The following is a 22277-nucleotide window of genomic DNA, read 5'->3' as shown; positions in this document are numbered from 1 at the left end:
CAACTGATCACTTGCAACCTGAGTTTATGGAAGGTTTCCTTCTGCTCACATAGAAATTCATTCTTCCATTTTATAAATATTTACTGAGTGCCTGTTCTAGACTATGGGGATCATACAACTAACAAATACAAAAATTCCTTGTGGAGACAGACAGAAAATGTACATCTTAGTATCTAAGAGTGTTGGCAGCCCTGGAGAAAGAAAGTTATGGGATTCAGCTGGGTCTGGTGACACAGGCCTGTGAACCTGCAGGAGGACTGCAGGTTCAAGGACTTCTTAGGCTACAGAGTGACATCAAGGTCAGCATTGGCAACTTAGCACGACCCTGTCTCAAAATAAAAAGGAAATGAAAGCATGGTGGCTCATGCCTATGATCCCAGCACTCAGGAGGCTGAGGTAAGGAGGTTCGCAGTGAGTTGGAGGCCAGCCTGGGCTATGTAGTGAATTCCAGGTCAGTCTGGACTAGCACAAACAAACAAACAAACAAACAAAAAACTTAAAGGACCTGTAGCTCAGTTGAGTAGAATGTTTGCCTAGAATGGACAGAGCCCTGGATCTGAATCCCATCATAGTATAAACCAGACATGGTGGTGAACATCTGTAACCCAAAAGCTTAAGAGATAGAGGTAGGAGGATCAGGAGTTCAGCATCATCCTTGGCTGCGTAGCAAGTTCAAGACCAGCCTGGATTACATAAGACCCTGACATGCATGCATGCGTACACACACACACACACACACACACACACACACACACACACACACACTTGAGGTAGGGTCTCATTCTAGCCCAGGCTGACCTTGAATTCTCTATGTAGTTTCAGGGTGGCCTTGAACTCACAGAGGATTATCCTACCTCTGCCTCCCAAGGGCTGGGATTAAAGGTGTGTGCCACCATGCCTGGCAAAAATAAGTAAGTAGGGCTGGAGAGATGTCTTACCAGTTAAGGTACTTGCCTGCAAAATCTAAGGACTCATGTTCGACTCCCCAGATCCCATGTAATCCAGATAAACAAGGTGATGCATATGCAAGGTTGCATATGTGCACAAAGCAGCACAGGAGTCTAGAGTTTGATTTAGTGGCTGGGGGCCCTGGTGCACCAATTCTCTCTCTTGCTTTATCATTAAAAAAAAAGCCAGTTTATTAGGTTTGCCTCAAAAATAAAAAGTAAATAAATAAAATAAAAAGTAAAAAGGGACTGTGCTGAACGTGGTGGTACTGCCATTAATCCCAGTACTCAGGAGGCAGAGGTAGGAGGAACACTGTGAGTTTGAGACCACCCTGAGACTACATAGTGATTTTCAGGTCAGCCTGGGCTAGAGTGAAACCTTACCCCAAAAAACCAAAAAATAAAAATAAAAATAAAATAAAAAATCTTAAAAAGGGGGACTGTGGCACAGCTCAGTGATAAAGCAATACTGTGCCCTAGGCTCAATTGCCAGTTCTGGGGAGAAAAAGAAAAAGGTCAAGATAAGGAGTTCTTGTGGTTATATCGCCACACAGGTAATTCCTGTTGAATATGGCTCTGAAAAGGAGTTGAATGAATACCTGGGGGAGGGGGCGGTGTTCCTCCAGGTACAAGGTGATCCAGGCACCCCAGGAAAGAATGACCGGAAGGACAGCATGGCTGCAGTGAGGAGACAGATGAGGTCTCTGGTGGACCAGTAGTATGGAGGGCTTTACATTCCAGTTCAAACTGGTGTGGCTTTCGGCTTTCACTCTAAAAGAGACTGGCAGCTATTGGAAGAAAATTGAATAACAGCAAAGCAGAAATAAGACAGCCAGTGGACCCTCTCACAGTTCTCATGCCCACAGGCAATGGCTCTCTCAAGCTTTCTTTTCCTTAAGTCTTTCACGTGCTCCCTTCCATAAGGGATGACGTTCTAAATGCCAGCCCAGCCTTGCTTTTTCTTCCACATTCCTTTGTATTTACTTACTCTCATTGTCAGTCTGTCACCCAGGCTGATCTAGAACAGACTCTGTGTAGCCCAGGATAGCCTTGAACTCACATTGATCCTCCTACCTCAGCCTCCCTAATGCTTGGGAACACAGGTGTGAGCCATCACACATGGCTAAGAACAACTTTATCTTCTTTCTTTCCTTCTTTCTTTCTTTTCTTCTCTTCTTTCCTTTCTCTTTCTTTTTTTCAAGGTAGGGTTTCACTCTAGTCCCGGTAGACCTGGAATTCATTATGTAGTCTCAGGGTGGCCTCAAACTCATGGTGATCCTCCTACCTCTGCCTTCCAAGTGCTGGAATTAAAGGCGTGAGCCACCACACCTGGTTCTTTCTTTTCTTTCTTCCTTTTCTTCTTCTTCTTTTTTTCCCCCAAGATTGGGTTTCACTCTAGTCCAGGCAGACCTGGAATTCACTATGTAGTCTCAGGGTGGCCTTGAACTCATGGTGATCCTCCTACATCTGCCTCCTGAGTGCTGGAATTAAAGGTATGCACCACCACACCCAGCTACAACAACTTTATTTTAAAATGTTTTAATTTATGAGAGAGAGAGAGAGAGAGAGAGAGAGAGAGAGAGAGAGAGAGAGAGAAGAAGGAGGAGGAGGAGGAGGAGGAGGAGGAGGAGGAGGAGGAGGAGGAGGAGGAGGAGGAGGAAGAAGGGAGGGAGGGAGGGAGGGAGGGAGGGGAGAAAGTAAAAGTGCCGGGGCCTTGGCTGCTGCAAACAAACTCCAAACACACCAACCACTTCCTGCATCTGCCTTTACATGTACTGGGGAATCAAACCCAGGTTTTGCAAGCAAGCCCCTTGAACCACTAAACCATCTCTCCAGCCCCAAGTTTTTGTAAAAAGTAAAACAAATTATAGGGCTGAAGAGATGGCTTAGCGGTTATGGTGCTTACCTGCAAAGCCAAAGGACCATGGTTCGATTCCCCAGGATCCACATAAGCAAGATAAACAAGGTGGCACATGCATCCGGAGCTTGTTTGCAGTGGCTGGAGGCCCTGGCATGCCTATTCTCTCAATAAATAATTTTTTTAAAGAAAAAAAGTGTGCGTGTGTGGGGGCTAGGAAATGCTGAGTAAAAATGGCTCTTCTGTCCTGTTGGTGCAAATCATCGATTTGCTACCTTGAAGAGAGCACCCATCACTGGAAAGTTATGTTGTGACCTCAGGGCATACTAAAATCCTTTTGACTTTCTTTTCTTATTTATTTACTTGTGTGTGAGTGTGTGTGTGTGGGGGGGGGGGTGGAAGAGGGCGCTCGCACTCCAGGGCCTCTCTTCGCTGCAAGCGCCGTTAAAATCGCTGTTTACAAAGCAGTAGGTCATACCTGCAGCAGGTTGCCACTCCCTTTGCCCTGCTTCAGATGCAGCCACAGAAATGCGTAGCGACATACACATCTGTGGTACACCCAATCCTCCTGGTGAAGACAGCAGAGAGAAAGGTGCTTGAGGTGGCGGAGGTCAGACATTCATTCAGAACACAGGAACCGGACGAAACATGTACAGAAGAAAGTAGGTTTGCTGAATTAGGTGGAGTTGCTCGGGTCAATTGCTTCCTAGGGGGATTGGAGGTGGGGTGGATCTAAGGCTGCGCTGCATAGCCTTGGTCCCGTGGCTGAAGCGTCTAAGAGTTTGGACTATGGGTCATTCAGATTCTTTCATTTCAAATTCTACGGTTCGATGATTATGTGGGTGAACATTGGCCATTCTGTTGACTTGCTAGTTTCCAGGAGCGAGGAGACCAGCCTCTAAGTGTGGGAAGTAACTTGGAGAATCCACGTACAGGTGGGCTGCTTCCCAGTTCTGGGGTTTTGGATTGTAAGTGGTGCGCTGAGAAAATTTCCAAGCGGGCCTTTCCCTCTTTTTTATTTTATCCCAGCGTTGGCAGTTCTTTTGACGCCTTGGGACAGGGGTGCAGGAAGGCCCTGTGTCAGGTTGAGATTGCCCATTTGACTAAGCATTTTCCCCTTTCCTTTATGTTTGGACTCTCAAACTGCTAAGAAACAAGATCCCGACTGTGGTGGGAAGAGGAATGACGACTGTTGGGATAAAGGAAAGGGTTTTGCGAAATCCCGCTTCCGCATTTTAACCCTCTCCACGGGGTGCGGGGAATCTTTTCTTAAATGAACGTCGGCACCGTGGGCCTTGGGAGTTAGGGCTCCGACTGCGGAGCAGGACTGACGGATCCCTTTTTTTTTTTTCCCTTTTTCTTTTTCCCCCTTGCCGGCGGCCCGGCGTGACAGCGAGCTGCTCGCGGCGGGATCTGCGCGGGGTGGGGCGGGGTGCGGGGCAGGGCCCCCCGGGCGGGCTAGCGAGCGTCCAGGGCGCGGCCGCGGGCGGACCCCGGGGAGGGGCTTCGCGGTGGCGCCGCGGCCCGAGCGGAGCGGAGCGGGGCCGCCCGGGCTCGGCGCTCTCAGCGCGGCCGGCCGGGCGAGCGGTGGCGCTGCGGAGGCGGTGGCCGAGGCCAGCGGGCGCGGAGGAGGGGCCCCCGGGTCGGGGCTGCGGGCGGCAGCTGCCCGGGTGACGACAGGCGGCAGGCAGGCCGGCAGCGCGGCGCCCCGAAGGAAGGGGAAGATCGAGCCGCGGGCCCCCGGCGTCGCCCCCCGGCCTCTCCTTCCTCCGTCGCGGGGTGCCGCCCGGGCGCGTCAGGAATGGGCCGCGCACGCCGCCCTTAGTTAGGCCCCGGTGGCCGCCCGGCCCGTCACCAGCCGCCGCCCCCCGTCCAGCCGTTCCCTGAGCCCCCCTCCAACCCCCCAACTCCCCGGGAAGGAAGATGAGCGAGACGGGCCCGCCGCTCAGCAGCCGCAGCGGTCGGGAGAGGGTGTCTCGCCGTTTCCTCTCAGCCGCCAGGACAAGATGGCAGCGGCCACGGAGAGGGGCTGAGCCCCGGTTGGGTGGTGCCGCCTGCTGAGAGCGCTCGCTGCCCCCCGGTCCGACCTCCCCGGCACCCACCGACCCAGCGGCCCGGCCCCGAGACCCGCCCCGGACATGCTCAGGGCTGCGGCCGCCCGACGAGCGGAGAGCGCGGGCCTCTAGGAAGGTAAGCGAGCCGGCCGGGCGGGAGGGCGAGGGCCAGCAGGCCCCGGGCGCCCGCGGGTGCACTGGGTGGGCGAGCGTGGTGGTGCCCGCCCAGCCGCCGGGACTGACCCCCTCCCCACCAGCCCCCCAAGCCCGGGCCGACGCTCCCTCCCCCAGCCTGCGGCCACCGCCGGGGCCGAGGTTGCGCAACGGCTCTTGCCAGACACCGAAGTTCGGTCTCGTCCCCCGGGGAGGCCTGTGCGGCCGCGGCCGCGCTCTAGGCCGTCTCTACGGAGACCCCGTTCGTCTCGGTCCCGGGAACAAACGCGGCGACTCGCGCACGTCCCGCCCCGCTCGCCCGGCCCGCAGCGGGCTGCCCGAACCCCGGCCTTGCGCCCCCGGGGCGCGGGTGGGTGGGTGGGTGGGTGGGGGCGCTTGCTTGCCGGGGCCCCCGTCACCGGCGTGGCGTGGCGTGGCGGGCCGGGCGGAGGGTGTCGGCGGCGGGGACGTGCGTGCGTGTTGATTGTTGGGGAGGAGAAATGTGATCGCCGCTCCGCGTCCCCGGCGGCGGCGGCGGCGGCGGCGGCGGCGGGAGGAAGGCGTGGCGGCCGCGCGGCGGGGCTGTTGCCGGCTTCTCTCGTTACGAAGGCGGCGGCGGAGGCGGCGGCGGCGGCGGAGGAGGAGGAGGAGGAGGAGGAGGAGGAGGAGGAAGGGGCTGCCCGCTGGCCCCGCGTCGCGCCGGGGGGGAGAGAGGGCGGGAGACGAGTCGCGGAAGAGGCTCCCCGACGAGAATGTCTGTTTTCCTGTCGCGGGGGAGACGGCTGTTTTAAGATGGTACGTGGCTGTTTTCCCGGCCCGAGGAATTGCTCGGAACGGTGTGCGCGGAAAGAGAGAGAGAGAGAGAGAGAGAGAGAAATCAACCTTGGACCTGTTACCGAGCCGTCTCGGACACACGGCCGGTCCTTGTACCGGGTTTTCACAACCTCTTGCTGGCCGCTCCGGGAATTTATTTTTCCACCTGTCAGCTCCTGGCTTATGAGCAGCAGCAGTTCCTCCCCGCCACCCCGTCCTCCCTTCCTCCAGATTATCGTCCAGTTTACAGGGAAAACTCATGGTTGGCTCTTGTCAACTCCTGTTTTGGTGTCTCTGGTACAGGGCTGAAAAAGTTAGCTGGTAAACCAGGCTGTGCTTATTCAAGCCTTTTAGCTGTTTGGAGAGCGACCGTCTATTTTATTTTTCTGTCTGTTTTCTGTTTTAGGTATTTGCTTGTAAGCTTTAGCCTCTGAAGTGCAAGAACTTACACTTAAACCATGTCAGTTAAATTTCAGGATTTTAATTGCTGGGTGCTTGAAAAAGCATTTTTTTTAAAATTTCTGATCAGATTTTTTTGATGAACATATTTCAGCCAGGATCAGTGCCTATGTTTATATCAAGAAAAAATATTTAAATTCTTTCATATTTAATAGTTCACCATATGTTTGATAAGTCTAGATTTTGCTTATGTTTGCAAGTGCAGTGCTAATTTTATACAATGAGCAATGATAAGATTTAGATAGGTCATGATTAAGCTTAGTATTTTAAGTAAACAAAATATGACTGACGTGTTAAAAATCTTTTAGTTTGATTCTTTTATACCTTTATGCTATTTACCAGTAGTTGAAATGTAACCAAACCAACCCAAGTTCTTTACTTTTAAATCAACAAGGTATTTCTTAGCATATTTCTGGCTCCATTCATAAAGTATAGAGATTCTTACTTGTGAAACATAGTGCTTAGTCTGTGTGAGGTTTACTTCTAGTTGTTTTTAGTTTGTTAAGGTAGAGATGTGCAGAAATAGTTGATCTTTCACTATTTGGACATTTCATTGTGTGTGTGTGTGTGTGTGTGTGTATGTGTGTGTGTGTGTGTGTGTGTGTGTGTAGAGAGAGAGAGAATTTGTTGCTTAGGTCTGCCTCCTCACTCTAGGCAATAATTTGCCAAGAAAAAGTATTTGTGGAGACCTGTAGAACTATGTTTTAAACAAGTAAGATGAGCTTGAAATTTAGAACAGAACTGGCCATTAAATGTTTCAAATTTATATTTGGACACTGCTGACTACAGTAGCTAAACATACATATCAGGCAAGCAGAGCATAACATAGTGAGACAGTCTTAGCTTATTGTCATAATGCTTTTTTTCCATTGAACTAGTCATTATCTTGTTGATAAACCAGTCATTGGCTTTTGGGCATAGGGTTTTTAGAGTCACATTAAAGTGGATGGATTCTATGAGAGAATTCTTGTAAACATGCTTGAAAAGAAGCCATAGATCACACTAGTTTCATTTTTGGATGTTCTGTCATAGGATCCCATAAAGTAGAGTGTAAATTACAGAGGCAGGTTGCTGGAGTGAGTATGGCACTGACACATAAATGTTTGTGTAATACAAAATGCTGACAGCCTTCTTTCTTGTAACTTCAAAAAGCAAGTTATCAAATGAAATTTATGATTGCATTAAAATATTTTATTTATCTGCAAGCAGAGAGAGAGAAGACAGGTACACACACAGGGAAGGAGGGAGGAGGAGAGAGAGAGCAAGAGAGCGCTTTGTGTATCTGCTTTTACATGGGCACTGGGGAATCAAACCTGGGTCCTTAGGCTTTGCAGGCAAGTACCTCAACTGCTGAGCCATCTCCCCAGCCCTGTTTTTTTTTTTTTAATATGTTAGAGCTGGAGAGATGGCTTAGTGGTTAAGGCATTTGCTTGCAAAGCCAAAGGATCCTGGTTTGACTCTCCAGGACCCACATAAGCCATATGCACAAAGGGGCGCATGTACCTGGAGTTCGTTTGTGGTGGCTGGAGGCCCTGCGGTACCCATTCTCTCTCTCAAATAAATAAGTAAAATATATTTAAAAATATACACACCTTTAATCCCAGCACTCGGGAGGCAGAGGTAGGAGGATTGCTGTGAGTTCAAGGCCACCCTGAGACTCCTAAGTGAATTCCAGGTCAGCCTGGGATAGAGTGAGACCCCATCTTGAAAAACAACAACAAAAACCACAGCAAAACAAAGGTATTCTAGAGAGCAAGAAAATGAGAATGAATATGGGCATGCCAGGGCCTCTTGCTGTTGCAAACCAACTCCAGACACATGTGTCACTTTGTGCATCTGGCTTTGCATGGATACTGGGAAATTGACTTCTGATTTGCAGGCTTTGCAAGCAAATGCCTGGGGAATTGAAGCCAGGTCTTCAGGCTTTGCAAGCAAGCACCTTCAAGCTCTGAGCCATCTCTACAGCCCCTGCATTTTGTTTTTAAGTATTTGCTACATGAATACAGAAGGCATATGAGAAGGAGGAAGGGGAAAATCTGAACTTCACAGTGTGCAGATAATGTTTCTCAAACCTGATTCACATCCATGTGCATGGAATACTTGCTTGCATAAGTTAAAATGACTTCTGTCACTTGTAGGTGATCTTATTTTGTCAGGTAGGAGGAATAACTTAAACTTACTAAACACAATTCTTACTATATATTTTTTTTTCATGGTAGGATCTCACTGTAGCTCAGGCCAACCTGAAATTTACTGTGTAGTCTCAGGGTGGCCTCAAGCTCATGGGGGGATCCTCCTACCTCAGCCTCTCCAGTGCTGTGATTAAAGTTATGCGCCACCATGCCTGGACATAATTATTATTTTAAAAAATATTTTATTTATTTCAGAGTGAGAAAGAGGCAGGGGGGAGCAGGGAGGGAGAAAATGGGTACGCCAAGGCCTCCAGCCACTGCAAATGAACTCCAGATGCATGTGCCACCTTGTGCATGTGGCTTATGTGGGTAATGAGGAATCAAACCTGGGTCCTTAGGCTTCACAGGCAAGCCCCTTAATGGCTAAGCCATCTCTCCAGCCCCCACAATTATTTTTTATAAGTTTATCTAGTAGGATATAATGGATGAGAATTGTACTATTAGCAGTTAATTCAAAGGCATGGAAAGGTAGTTTCCATTGCAACTTTACCTGAGTATAGATATGAAAAGATGTCCTGGCAGTAGTTAAATTTAAGGATCTTCTGAGGGACTTGGAAAATCTATGTTTTAAAAATGTTTTTCCACAAGTTGTTACTCATGTCCTGTAATTATTAGAGGACACAGGATAACTTGATACATGATTACATTGTTGCCGCCAAAATAAATATTCTTGTTGTAAAATTTGTAGGTTGCAGCTGTCCTAATTTCTTAAGGTCCAAAGTTGACACTTCCAGTATAGTAGTATGTTTAAGTTGGAAACTGCTTTTGAATAACAGCCAAAACTTTGTTACAATGGAGGAGTCATAGCTGTGTGTGGTACGGGTGGCATGCTTTAAGGTAGTATGCTTCACCCACACCTTACCTGGAATGTGGTGTTATGTAACTGCCTGAAAGCTTTTTCAGGGGCAGCTCTTGTATGTATATAAATGTAAGATTAAAGGAATTATTTTAAATTGTCCTTACTCGTTCTGGATTCAGCAATTTAAAGTTATAACCTGTCCTACTACCTTTAAGTACTTACTATAACCTGAATAAGGACATATTTGGAGCACAAATTTTGAATCAGTGAAAGACTTTAACATGTAGGACTGTATGGCTAATTTAAGGGACTATAGTTCATTTCTTTTAGTTGGCTTGGGATTATACAGAGTGGTTTGGGAACAATGTTAGTTTGTTTCGTCTGAAGCTCTGTCACTGGTGTTCGTCTGGATCTTACCTTAGTCACACTGGGGAACTAAGGTAGGGCAGATATTTGGAGAATGTATGATATATGCCATACGTAAGTTCTGTCAAGTAGACCGTGAGTTGTCCCTCTCAGTTGGTACTTGGTCTTGATCACTGAATAAAGGCAATATCCTGTCTCTGCTGAGATACCAGGGCCTGTTCTCCAGACTTGGAGCTTCTTGTTCCTACTCAGGTGAAAACTAAAAAAAAAAAAAAAAAAAAACTGGATGGGTGTTAATGATACCTTTTTTTTAAAGTAGCTTTTTATTTAGTAGATTTTCTTTCTTTTATATATAATAGTTAATGCCAGGGCTTTGGGAAGGTCTAATAAAAAACCCCACAAAACAGAAAGTCTTCAGTGAAACAAACCAAGGGCAGTAGTGTTGTTCTCCAATGTACCTTGTGGGCTGGGGTGCAGCTCAGTTGGTGGGGTGCTTACATAACATGCACAAAGCCCTGGGTCTGGTTCCCAACATCACGTAAAAAGTAGGCGTGGTGGCACACACTTGTAATCCCAGTTTGGGAAATGTATGAGACCTAGTCTCAAAAAAAAAAAAAAAAAAAAAAAAAAGAAAGGAAAATAAAGAAAAAAGAAAGAGTAGCTGGGTATGGTGGCACACGCCTTTAATCCCAGCACTTGGGAGGTAGAGGTAGGAGGATCGCCGTGAGTTCGAGGCCACCCTGAGACTCCATAGTGAATTCCAGGTCAGTATGGACTAGAGTGAGACCCTACCTCAAAAAAAAAAAAAAGTATTTTGTTAGAGCCAGTGAATTTCTCTAGTTTTTAGTAGAGTGAAGATGTTCACTCCTGCGAGAGTCTGCAGAAGGGAGATGCGGGAGCACTGCGGTCAGCAAGGTTAGGAAACTGGGTAGTAGTAGGGTAAGAGTTGGGTGTATGGAGAGACCAAAGTCTGATTTGATATATATGCTCATGTTGCTAGAGACCTGAGTGCACTCCATCAGTGAAAACTCGTGCTCACTTGAGGAAAAGGTTAAGCTGGTGGCACCTGCTCTGTAATCATCTTGTGAGATAGCATCTCTGTCATGCTTGACTTCAGCTTTTCAAATCCTTTCTTTCCCTTATCTCTTCTCCTTGAATTTTTCAGTTTTTCATTTCTTCAATTTGAAAGACTTTCTTAATGTAGAGCACAGGGATGATTAACTTTTGTACAATTAAAAATATCAACTGTGATGGGGCTGGAGAGATGGCTTAGTGGTAAGGCGCTTGCCTGCAAAGCCAAAGGACCTTGGTTCAATTCCCCAGAACCCACGTAAGCCAGGTACACAAGGGGGCACATGCATTTGGAGTTTGTTTTCAGGGCTGGAGGCCCTGGCACACCCATTCTCTCTCTCTACCTATTTCTGTATCTATCTCTCTCTCTTACATAAATAAATAAAAAATCGACTGGGTTGGGCATGGTGGCACATGCCTTTAATCCCAGAGAGGTAGGAGGATCACCATGAATTCAAGGCTAGGCTGAGACTACATAGTGAATTCCAGGTCAGCCTGGGCCAGAGTGAGATCCTACCTTGAAAAACCAAACCAATAAATAAATAAATAAAAAACAAATCATGTGGACCTGGTGGCATAGGCCTTTAACCCAGTTACTTGGTAGGCTCAGGCAGGATGATGGCAAGTTCAAAGACAGTCTAAATCACTTAGTGAGATCTTATCTTTATTTTTTAAAGTATTTATTTGCAAGAGGGATTATAGGTGTGCCAGGGTCTCTTGCCACTGTAAATGAATTCTAGATGCATGCACCACTTTGAACCTGGGCCATCAGGCTTTATAAGCAAAGCCATCTCTCTAGCCCCCAGACATTGTCTTTAAAAAGTAAGAGGAGGGCTGGAGCTGTCTAGTTCATTGGCGGAGAGTTTGTCTAGCATGTGTGAGGCTCTTAAAACAAATGAGTTTAAGTTACAGGCCTATTCGAAGTAAGAACTGGGAAGAACATAGAGCCTCATATTGGTAGTAAAGTGAGTTTGACTTACAGAATTCCTATTTGTTTAAAAATTTTCTTTGTTTTAAAAATATTTTTTATTATAAACTGGGTGGTGCCGCACACCTTTAATCCCAGCACTCGGGAGGCAGAAGTAGGAGGATTGCTATGACTTCGAGGCCACCCTGAGGATACAGAGTGAATTCCAGGTCAGCCTGGGGCTAGAGTGATACCCTACCTTGGAAAAAAAGCCCCTCCAAATATTTTTTTATTATTTATTTGCAAGCAAAGAGAGACAGTGAATGGGCACACCAGGGCCTCTAGCTATTGCACATGAACTCCAGATGCATGCACCACTTTGTGCGTCTAGTTTTACATGGGTACTGGGGAACTGAATCCAGGTTATTAGGCTTTGCAGGCAAGTGCTTTAACTGTTGAGCCATCTCCAGCCTCCCCCAATTTTTTTGTTTGTTTGGTTTGTTTTTTGGGTTTTTCAAGGTAGGGTCTCACTCTAGTCCAGGCCGACCTAGAATTCACTCTGTAGTCTCAGGGTGGCCTCAAACTCACAGCGATCCTTCTACCTCTGCCTCCTGAGTGCTGGGATTAAAGGCAGGCGTGTGCCACCACGCCCGGCTTCAGCCTCCCCCCAATTTTTTTTGGGGGGGTTTGTGAGGTAGGGTCTCACACTAGCCCAGACTGACCTGGAACGCACTATGTAGTCTCAGGGTGGCCTCGAACTCACAGCAGTTATCCTACCTCTGCCTCTTGAATGCTGGGATTAAAGGCGTGCACCACCATGCCCGGCGGTGTACCCATTCTTTCTCTACCTCTTTCTCTCTCTCTCGCAAATAAATAAAATATTTTTTGAAAATTTTGGAGCCAGGCATCTCTCTAGCCCTCACAATGTACTTTCTAAGGTAAACATGCATGTGTATTCTAAGATAAGCATACATGTATGTGTATATGTATGTGCTGGGGTTGAACCAAAGATCTACATATACTATAAGCATGCTCTCTACCTTTGATTTACACCCCCAGTTCAATCATCTTTTTTTTTTTTTTAAGCATTTTTATTTATTTATTTGAGAGCGACAGACACAGAGAGAAAGACAGATAGAGGGAGAGAGAGAGAATGGGCATGCCAGGGCCTCCAGCCTCTGCAAACGAACTCCAGATGTGTGCGCCCCCTTGTGCATCTGGCTAACGTGGGACCTGGGGAACCGAGCCTCGAACTGGGGTCCTTAGGCTTCACAGGCAAGCGCTTAACCGCTAAGCCATCTCTCCAGCCCATCTTTTTTTTCTTTTTTCTTTTTTAAATGAAAGAGAGAGAATTGGCACGCCAGGGCCTTCAGCTACTGTAGTTGAACTCCAGATTCGTGTACCACCTTGTGCAAATGTGCAACCTTGCACTTGCATCACCTTCTGCAGCTGGCTTACGTGGGATCTGGAGAGTTGAACATGGGTCCTTGGGCTTCGCAGGCAAGTGCCTTTACTGCTAAGCCATCTCTCTAGCCTCTTTTTTTTTTTTTTTGTTTTTGGACAGGGTTTTAGTTATGTAGCCCAGGCTGGTCTTGAACCCTAGTCCTGCTTCTACCTCCAGGAGCCTGTCCCTGTACTTGGTTTATCTGTCTCCACATCTTCCTGGCTTTTGAGCTTGGGTCTCATGTAGCCAAGGCTGGCCTCAAACCCCTTAGCCTTTTGCTTCTCCCTCAAGAGTCCTGGATTACAGGCTTGCACCACCACATCTGGCTTAACATCTCTGTTTTATGACAAGATTTCCACATTTAGTTACACCTTCATTTTCTTTGCAATAAAGGGAAATAGTGTTTTGCTCATTTGAGCTTTAACCTTTTTTTTTTAATTTTTATTTATTTATTTATTTGAGAGCGACAGACACAGAGAGAAAGACAGAGAGAAGGAGAGAGAGAATGGGCGCGCCAGGGCTTCCAGCCTCTGCAAATGAACTCCAGACGCATGCGCCCCCTTGTGCATCTGGCTAACGTGGGACCTGGGGAAACGAGCCTCGAACCGGGGTCCTTAGGCTTCACAGGCAAGCGCTTAACCACTAAGCCATTTCTCCAGCCCGAGCTTTAACCTTTTTAGTTAAGTAAAAAGCTGGTCCCATTGAAAGTAAAGGGTTTCTTGGCTAGTCATATGTAGCTCTCTTCTCCCCTTACCATTTATGCTGGAGAATATTTTCTAGTTGGAGAATTTGTTCAGATATGATGTTCATTAAAATAATCAGATTAGGGCTAGGGATGTAGCTCAGGTGATAGAGTGCTTACTTAGCATGCACCAAGCCCTGGTATTGATCCCCAGCACTACATTAAAGTGGGTGTGGTGGTGCATACTCCTGTAATCACCCTATGTAATCAGGTGGAGGCTGGAGGATTAGAAGGTCAAGGTAATCCTCTCCTATTTAGCAAGTTTGAGGCCAGCCTGAGCTACATGAGAGCCTATTCCCTGCCAAAAAAAGAAAAAAAATAGTGGAATGAGTCACTCCTCCTATTTTAGTATTTTATTCATTTATGTATTTCTTAAATATTTTTATTTATTTGAGAGAGATAGACTATGGGAACTCTATGGGAACTCTTGTTGCTGCAGAAGAACTCTAGACACATGCGCCACTTTGTGCATCTGGCTTTACGGGCAAGTGACTTAACTGCTGAGCCATCTCTCCAGTTCTTAAGTTCCAATTCTTTAATGACTCTGTATTTTGTTACATATTAATAAATTTATACAAAATAACTAGACTTTTTAGAAACAAAATAGTGAACTCTGAAACATATGTAGGAAATAACTTGTTTACATAATGTTTTCTGGGCTGGAGAGATCATTCAGTGGTTAAGGCGCATATCTGCAAAGCCTGATAACCTGGGTTCAATTCCTCAGTACCCACGTAAAGCCAGATGCACAGAGTGGCACATGCATCTGGAGTTCATTTGCGGTAGCTGGAGGCTTTGGCATGTCTATTCTCTCTGTCTCTATCTCTCTCTGCTTACAAGTAAATGAATGAACATAGTAAAAAAAGTTTCCTAACCTATAAAGCAGTTACAAGAAGGCCTGAAAATTTTATATTTATATGCTTTGATTGTGTGCTGTTTAATAATACAAAGAGAGTCTTGTAGGTTTGGTATAGCTATATACTTTAGATATATATTGCTATAGTTTTAAACAGCTACTAAACAAGATAGAGTGATAACATTGAAAATTGGACCTGGTTTTCTAGAGACATTACGTTGAGAGCATAATTTGAATAATTCTGAAGACTTTAAATAGTTCATAAACATAAAATATCAATGAAAATGGTGGAGAATGCTTCTGTAGAGCCCATAGCTATGATGCTCCACTACATTGAGAGCTGGCATTGAACTAATGATCCTCCTTCAGCCTCCTAAGTGCTGAGATTATTAATAGGTATGTACTATCATGCCTAGTTTTATACAGTCTTAAAATGAAGAAAACATTTTGGGGCAACTGTAGTCAGTTTTGGTAGACAGTACAAAGATCTGTATAACCATATTAATTGGTAGTTCTATATTTAACTACAAAGTTATAGAAGAATAAGATTGAGTTAAAAACATTGGGTTTATAATCTGCTTAGTATGTTTTATTAATGAATTCTTTTTTTTTTTTCTTTTTTTTTTTGAGGTAGGAGCTCACTAGCCCATACTGGCCTGGAACTCACTCTGTAGTTTCAGGCTGATCTCCACTTAGCCATCCTACTATCTCTGCCTCCCCAGTGCTGGATTAAAGGCATGCTCCACTACAACTGGCTCTTAATTTATTTTTGTAGTTGTATCAGGCTTTTACCACACAAAAAATTGGAATATTTTTATAGTAGGTAAAATGACAAATGATTTAAATCTATATGCCTATACTCCTAGCATTTTGGAGGCTGAGCAAGAGGATCTTTAGATCCAGGCCAGTTTTGGCTACACAGTGAAACCCTCTCCTAGAAAAAAAAAATCAAAATGTAAATGAATAGTATTACAATATCACAGTGTTTATGTTATAGCTGCGTGTTGTTACTGTCCTTATAGTATCCCTATATTCTAGTTGCTTTCACTGTTGCACCAAGTTGGCTGCCATCTCCTAGCTCCCTCCTCAGCCTCCTGAGTATTGGGACTATAGGCACTTGGCTATCCTTGGAATGATTAAGCCAATAAGGTAATTTAACAATCTGGGCAAAATCTATCAATTTTTAAAACTAATTAATTATTGTTATTATTTTCTTGAGGTAGAGTCTTGCTGTAACCCCGGTTGACCTGGAATTCACTTTGTAGTGCCAGGCTGGCCTTGAACTCAGTTTTTTTCTTTCTTTCTTATTTTTCTTACAGTAGGAAATACTGTACCCCCTAGTACTGGGACTAAAAGTGTGCGCCTCCATGGCTGGCTATTTTATTTATTTTTAAACAATTTTAGTTTTGTAATAAGTTTCTTTTTTTTTTTTTAGTTTTTTGAGGCAGGGTTTCACTCTAGCACAGGCTGACCTGGAATTCACCATGTACTAGGGTGGCCTCGAACTCATGGCAATCCTCCTACCTCTGCCTCCCAGGTGCTGGTATTAAAAGAAGGCCGTGCACTGCCATGCCGGGCTTGTAATAAGTTTCTTCATTAAGGCTAACCAGTATGTTACTTACTACTTTACATCAAGACAGGTTTGTGTGTGTGTGGGGGGAGGTGTATGCACATGTTTATGCCCTTGCAGCACACCATATGCTCACTTGTGACTGGTGTAGAACGTTGGTTACCCTGCTCTAACACTTCCACTTGTTCTTATTTGAGTCAGAATCTCTTAATGATCCCAGGCTTGCAATTTTCCACAGTTCTTGGGTCTCTGCTCATCTATTGGCCTGGGTTAAAGATATGTGTTGCCATGCCTAGCTATGAACTCAAGTGGTTTTTCAGACCTCCTTAGGCCCTTATGCTCAGACGGGATGTGAGCCATCTCTCCAGCCTCCTTTCCTTAAAAAATTAGGGGGTTTCCAGGCATGGTGGTGCATACCTTTAATCCCAGCACTCAGGAGGCAAAGGTAGATGGATCACTGTGAGTTCAAGGCCGCCCTGAGACTATATAGTAAATTCCAGGTCAGCCTGGGCTAGAGTGAGACCGTATCTTGAAAAATCAATCAATCAATAAATAAATACAAAACTAAGGGGCTGGGGTCATGGTTTAGTGGTTAAAGGCGCATGTTTGCAAAGCCTAATGGCCTGGTTTTGATTCCCCAGTCCCTCATACAGCTGTAGTCACAATGTGGCGCACACATCTTGACTTTGTTTGCAGTGGCAGATGCCCTGCTGTGTTTCTCTCACTCTTTTGCGCTCTTATCTGCTTCTCTCTCTCAAATAAATAAAAACTTAAAAAAACATAGTGATTGAACCTAGGCCCTCACACATATGTTATATACTCAGTTATTCTGTGAGGCTATAGTAAAAGAAGAAAACATTTATATGACCCCCCCCATTTTTTTTCTTTTTTTGGAGGCAGTCCAGGTTGACCTGGAACTCACTGTGTAACTCCAGGCTGGCCTAGAACTCATGACACTTCTCCTACCTCTGCCTGTGTTGGGATTGAAAATATGTGCCACCATGCCCTGGTAATAGGACCTTTTCTAAGTAGGCATCTGCAGTTTTAGTGTGCAGCTTATTAGCAGCAGCCTAACAGTGTGCCATTTAAAAAGTTAATGATTAGAGGAAGTCTGAGCCAAACAGAAGCAGCTCTGGGAGACTTCTAAGAATTGATTGTAAATCTCTGCCATGCCCCCTTCCTTAAATTTATCCTGAATATAAGACATGTATTATTTGTGTTAAATTCATTATTTTTCTTAACATATTGTCATTTCTGTTCTTCCTATTATTTATTTTTACTTTTGGGTTTTTCGAGGTAGGGTTTCCCTCTAGTCCAGGCTGATCTGGAATTCACTATATAGCTCTGGGTAGCCTTGAACGGTGGGTGGTCCTCCTACCTCTGCCTTCCAAATGCTGGGATTAATGGCATGCACCACCATGCCCCGGCTTCCTCCTATTATTTGACTAGATACTGTAGTCATTGGGAAGGGCCATCTGTTGTTGACAATATGCATGTGACTGTTAAACTTTCTAAATTTTTTCTTTTGAATTTTCTTGTGTGCATGTATGTATACATATGTATTCATGGAAGTACAAGTCCGTGTACACCACAGCACACTTGTAGAAGTCCTTGCCTTCAACTTGGTTTGAGACAGTCTCATGTTTACAGATGCGTTCTCCGGACTAGCTGGGCCCTGAGCTGCCGGGGCTTCTCTTGTTTCCAACTAGCGTCTCTCCACAGGGCACTGGGACTACAGATGTGTGCTACCACATCCCACACGACGCTTCTGAGTGCTGAGGATCCAAACTCCGCTTGTCAGACTTGCACAGCAAGAGCTTTTACCTCTGAGTCATCTTCGTAGCCCTCCAAAAATTGCTCCACTGGATATTTTTTTTCTGTTTGGTTGGTTGGGTTTTGAATTTACATTGTAGTCCAGGCTGGTCTGGAACCCACTATGTAGCCTGCAGTGAGCTAGAAAGCATATAATCCCACTTCAGTCTCCCAGAGCTTGGATTACAGGCATGAACCACTGTACTCAGTTTACAGACCTTTGATTTTTTTTTTTTTTTTTTAGGTAGGGTTTTACTCTGGCCCAGGCTGACCTGGAGCTTACTGTACTTCCAAGGTGGCCTCAAGCTCACAGGGATCCTCCTACCTCAGCTTCCCAAGTGCTGGGGTTAAAGGCATGTGCCATCATGGCCAGCACATTCATTATTTATTTATTTTTTCTAGGTAGGGTCTTGCTCTAGACCAGGCTGACCTGGAATTCACTCTGTAGTCTCAGAGTGGCCTTGAATTTATGGCATTCCTCCTACCTTTGCCTCCCAAGTGCTGGGATCAAAAGCATGTGCCACAATGCCCAGCTTTCTTTTTTGGTCATTAATTCTTGTGATATACATTAGAGTGAGAGTGTTAAGGGTTATGAATTAGGATCTTATACTATAGGAAGTAGAAGATGAGAATCACTTTCATTTTGAAAATAGAATTTTTTAAAAGGTTGTTTACAGTAGCCGATCCTTGTAGAACCTGACCTTTGATTCTAAGTGTTCATGTAGCGCTCTGAATCATTCTACCTTATAAAATCTGATTTACCAACAGAATCTCTTCTTTGGTTGCTGTGTCAGCAGTGAGCATTAGGTAAATTATTATTATTATTTAATATTTATTTATTTGAGATGGAGAGAGAGGAAGGGGGAAGAGCCAGCTAGAGAGAATGGGCATGCCAGGGCCTTTGGCCACTGCAAATGAACTCCAGACTTATGCGCCACCATGTGCATCTGGCTTAAATGGGTAATGGGGAACTGAACCTGAGTCCTTAGGTTTCGCAGGCAAGTGCCTTAACTGTGAAGCCATCTCTTCAGCTCCAAAGTAAATTATTTTGATTTATGATATGACTGTATCTTTTTGTTTTCTTGGTTTTATTTTTTGTTTGTTTTGTGTTTTTAAGGTAGGGTCTCACTGTAGCCCAAGCTGATCTGGAATTCACTATGTAATCTCAGGGTGACCTCAAACTCACAGCAGTCCTCCTACCTCTGCCTCCCAATTTCTGGGCTTAAAGGCGTGCACCATCATGCTTGGTATGACTATCTTTTCAGAAAACTTTTTTGTTGGGAGGGCCTTTTGAACTTTGCCTTTTTAATGATTTTTTAAAATAATTTTTTATTTTATCCATTTGAGAGAGAAAAAGAAGAGGGAGAGGGAGGAAGGGAGAGAGAGAAAGAAAGAGGGAGGGAGGGAGGGAGAGAAAGAATGGGTACACCAGGGTATTCAGCACTTGTAAATGGCTTACATGGGTCCTGGGGAATTGGACCTGGGTCCTTTGGCTTTGCAGGCAAACGCCTCAACTGCTAAGCCATTTCTCCAGCCCAGTCTTTTTATTTTGTATTTATCTTTGTGTGAAAGCAATAGATTTTTTTTTTTTTTTCGAGGTAGGGTCTCACTATAGCCCAGGCTGACCTGGAATTCACTATGTAGTCTCAGGGTGGCCTCAAACTCATGATGATCCTCCTACCTCAGCCTCCCAAGTGCTGGGATTAAAAGCATGTACCACCACATCTGGCTTAGAAAGTTATAGACTTAAAAAAAATTATTTATTTGCAAAGAGAGAGAAAGAATGAGAATGGGTGCACCATGGCCTCCAGCTTCTGTAAATGAACTCCAGATGCATGTGCCACTTTGTATATCTGGCTTTTGTGAGTACTGGGGAATTGAACACAGATTGTTAAGCTTTTTAGGCCAGTGCCTGAACTGCTGAGCCATGTCTTCAGTTCCCGTGATTTTTTTTTTTTTTTTTTTTTTTGAGGTATGGTCTTTTTCTAGTGCAGGGTGACCTGAAACTCATTCTGTAGTCCCCAGGTGGCCTGAACTCAGAGCAATCCTCCTACCTCTGTCTCCTGAGTGCTGGGATAAAAGGTGTGTGCCACCACACCTGGCTCCCATGGATTCTTTTAATAAGAAACAATAAAAATTTTGTGGTGGTTCTTTTGGGACAAAGTTATAAAGTAGAAAAGTCATACATTTGGCTTTATATTAAGAGTTGTTTATAACCCAGACTTAAGTAGTTATTTACTTTTTCTAACAACCTACTAATAGATATTAGACATTGCATAAAAAGTTTAAGTAAAAAATTTCTTTCAAGTTAAATTTTATAAACCAAAATAAAAAAGAATCTTTTTACTTACATGCATGTGTTTGTATGTATGGGCATACCAGGGCCTCTTGCTTCTGCAAACATATGTCATATACTTTGTGTTTTTTTTTTTTTTGCATCTGGCTTGGGAATTGAATCCTGGTGACAGGCTCTGCAAGCAAGTACCATTAACTGTTGAGCCATCTTCCCACCCCTATAAGCCACTTTTTAATTGCTAATTTTAAGTTTGCCTAAAGATAGAATACTGCAGGTGTTAGCCAATCTGTCAATATTTCTGTTTCTGATACTTATATAGCTTTAAAAATTGTAGAGAGTTATCTTAGTGTGAGTAATCCATTTTTAGACTTATTAATGTGCATATTTGGTTTGGTAGGGTGATTTCTAGCACCTTTGAAATGTCCAGCAGGTCATTTTCTGTTCCAAAAGTTGAAGCATTTTGCTAAGTCAGATGGAGCTCGTTATTTCCCACGCTGGTTGTGTTATAGTCAACACATTCTCTAGATGCCTTGTTCACAATACTGCTGGAAAATGCCCAGCACTTTAGTGTTTTCAAATGAAATGTTTTGTAGGCACCTCACATACTGACCTCAGCTTATGGAGCTTTGTGATATGTTTGGTTCACTTATGTGAAATGGTTCAATGTAATTTACAGGATAGAACTGGTGGAAAGAACCTACTGATGGAACAGGTATTTAATATAGTGACACACATGTGATCAGTGACCAGTGAAGCTGTTTGTTTATATAAGTAGCTTATTTTCTTGTCAACTCCGCATTCTACTCTAAGAAGATATACTTGTCTTAGGCACAAAGTAGTTGAGAAATGAAACATCTATGACTAGACACTGCTTCTGCTGTCTGAGGGTTGCTAAGTATGTAGATTGCCTCTCTTAATTTCTACTGCTGTGTCTGGAGTGGTATTATGGTTCTTTTAAAGAATGAAATATCTGGCCTGCTGGTGTACGCCCATAACCACAGCTATTTGGGAAGGCTGAGGAATGAGGATTGCCAAGGCTACAGAGCAGATTCAAGGTCAGCCTGGCAATTAAGCGAGACCCTGCTTCAAAAGAAAAAATAAAAGCCAGGTGTAGTGGTGCCCTTCGGAGGCAGAGTTAGGAGGATCACCATGAGTTCAAGGCCACCCTGAGACTAGGGAATTCTAGGTCAGCCTGGGCTAGAGTGAGACCCTACCTTGAAGTATCAAATATATATATATATTTAAAGGCCGGGGGTGGGGGGTAGGGCTGGAGAGATGGTTTAGTGATTAAGGCCTTGCCTGCAAAGCCAAAGGACCCAGGTTCAATTCCCCATGCTCCATGTAAGCCAGATACACAAGGTGGTGCATGTGTCTGGAGTTTGTTTGCAGGTGCTGGAGGCCCTAGTACACCCATTCTCTCTTTCTCTTTTCTCTGCATCTTTCTCTCTCAAATAAATAAAGATAAAATATTAAAAAAATGAAAAGAAAAAAAGGCTGGGGATATAGCCCAGTGGTAGAAGGTTTGGTTAGCAATTTGAGGCCCTAGGTTCAATCCCTTGTAATGTGAAAAAAATAAAAAATAAAGCTCACTTTGTTGTAAAAAAAAATTATTGGCTCACATAATAAACTTTTTTTTTTCTTTACTGATTAAAGAAGTTGCATGCTAACCAAGAGCTCTAAAAGCTATTAAGAATTAATAATATTGTTCCCTTTTAAATGAAGATGTACATTCATTGTTTATAAATACTTTGAAGAAAGTATTTACTTATTTGCAAGTAAAGACAGAGAAGGGGCACATCAGGGCTCCAAGCCACTGCAAATGAACTCCAGATGTGATGCATGTGCCACTTTGTGCATCTGGCTTTACGTGGGTACTGGGGGATTGAACCCAGGTCGTTAGGCTTTGCAGGCAAGCATCTTATCTGCTGAGCCATCTCC

At 44.7% G+C, this 22277-nt stretch overlaps 1 protein-coding gene across 4 annotated transcripts in view; it reads left to right on the top strand.

The window, feature by feature from the left end:
* Positions 1-3374: 3374 nt before the first annotated feature.
* The window catches only part of Hipk3 (homeodomain interacting protein kinase 3), a 108266-nt gene continuing 89363 nt past the window's right edge, over positions 3375-22277 (top strand). The window contains exon 1 of one of the 4 annotated variants that reach the window (XM_045155831.1): positions 3375-3467. The gene's annotated coding sequence lies outside the window, so the exon portion shown is untranslated. Of the gene's footprint in view, positions 3468-3723; positions 3741-4666; positions 4996-5747; positions 5808-22277 lie in introns of those variants that run through there. The other 3 variants (XM_045155833.1, XM_004660833.2, XM_045155832.1) reach the window with 3 other exon arrangements.

Source organism: Jaculus jaculus, chromosome 8, assembly GCF_020740685.1.
Source record: "Jaculus jaculus isolate mJacJac1 chromosome 8, mJacJac1.mat.Y.cur, whole genome shotgun sequence".
Taxonomy (NCBI): Eukaryota; Metazoa; Chordata; class Mammalia; order Rodentia; family Dipodidae; genus Jaculus; species Jaculus jaculus.
The sequence above is the reverse complement of the archived record's forward strand: the minus strand, read 5'-3'. Positions and strand labels throughout refer to the sequence as shown.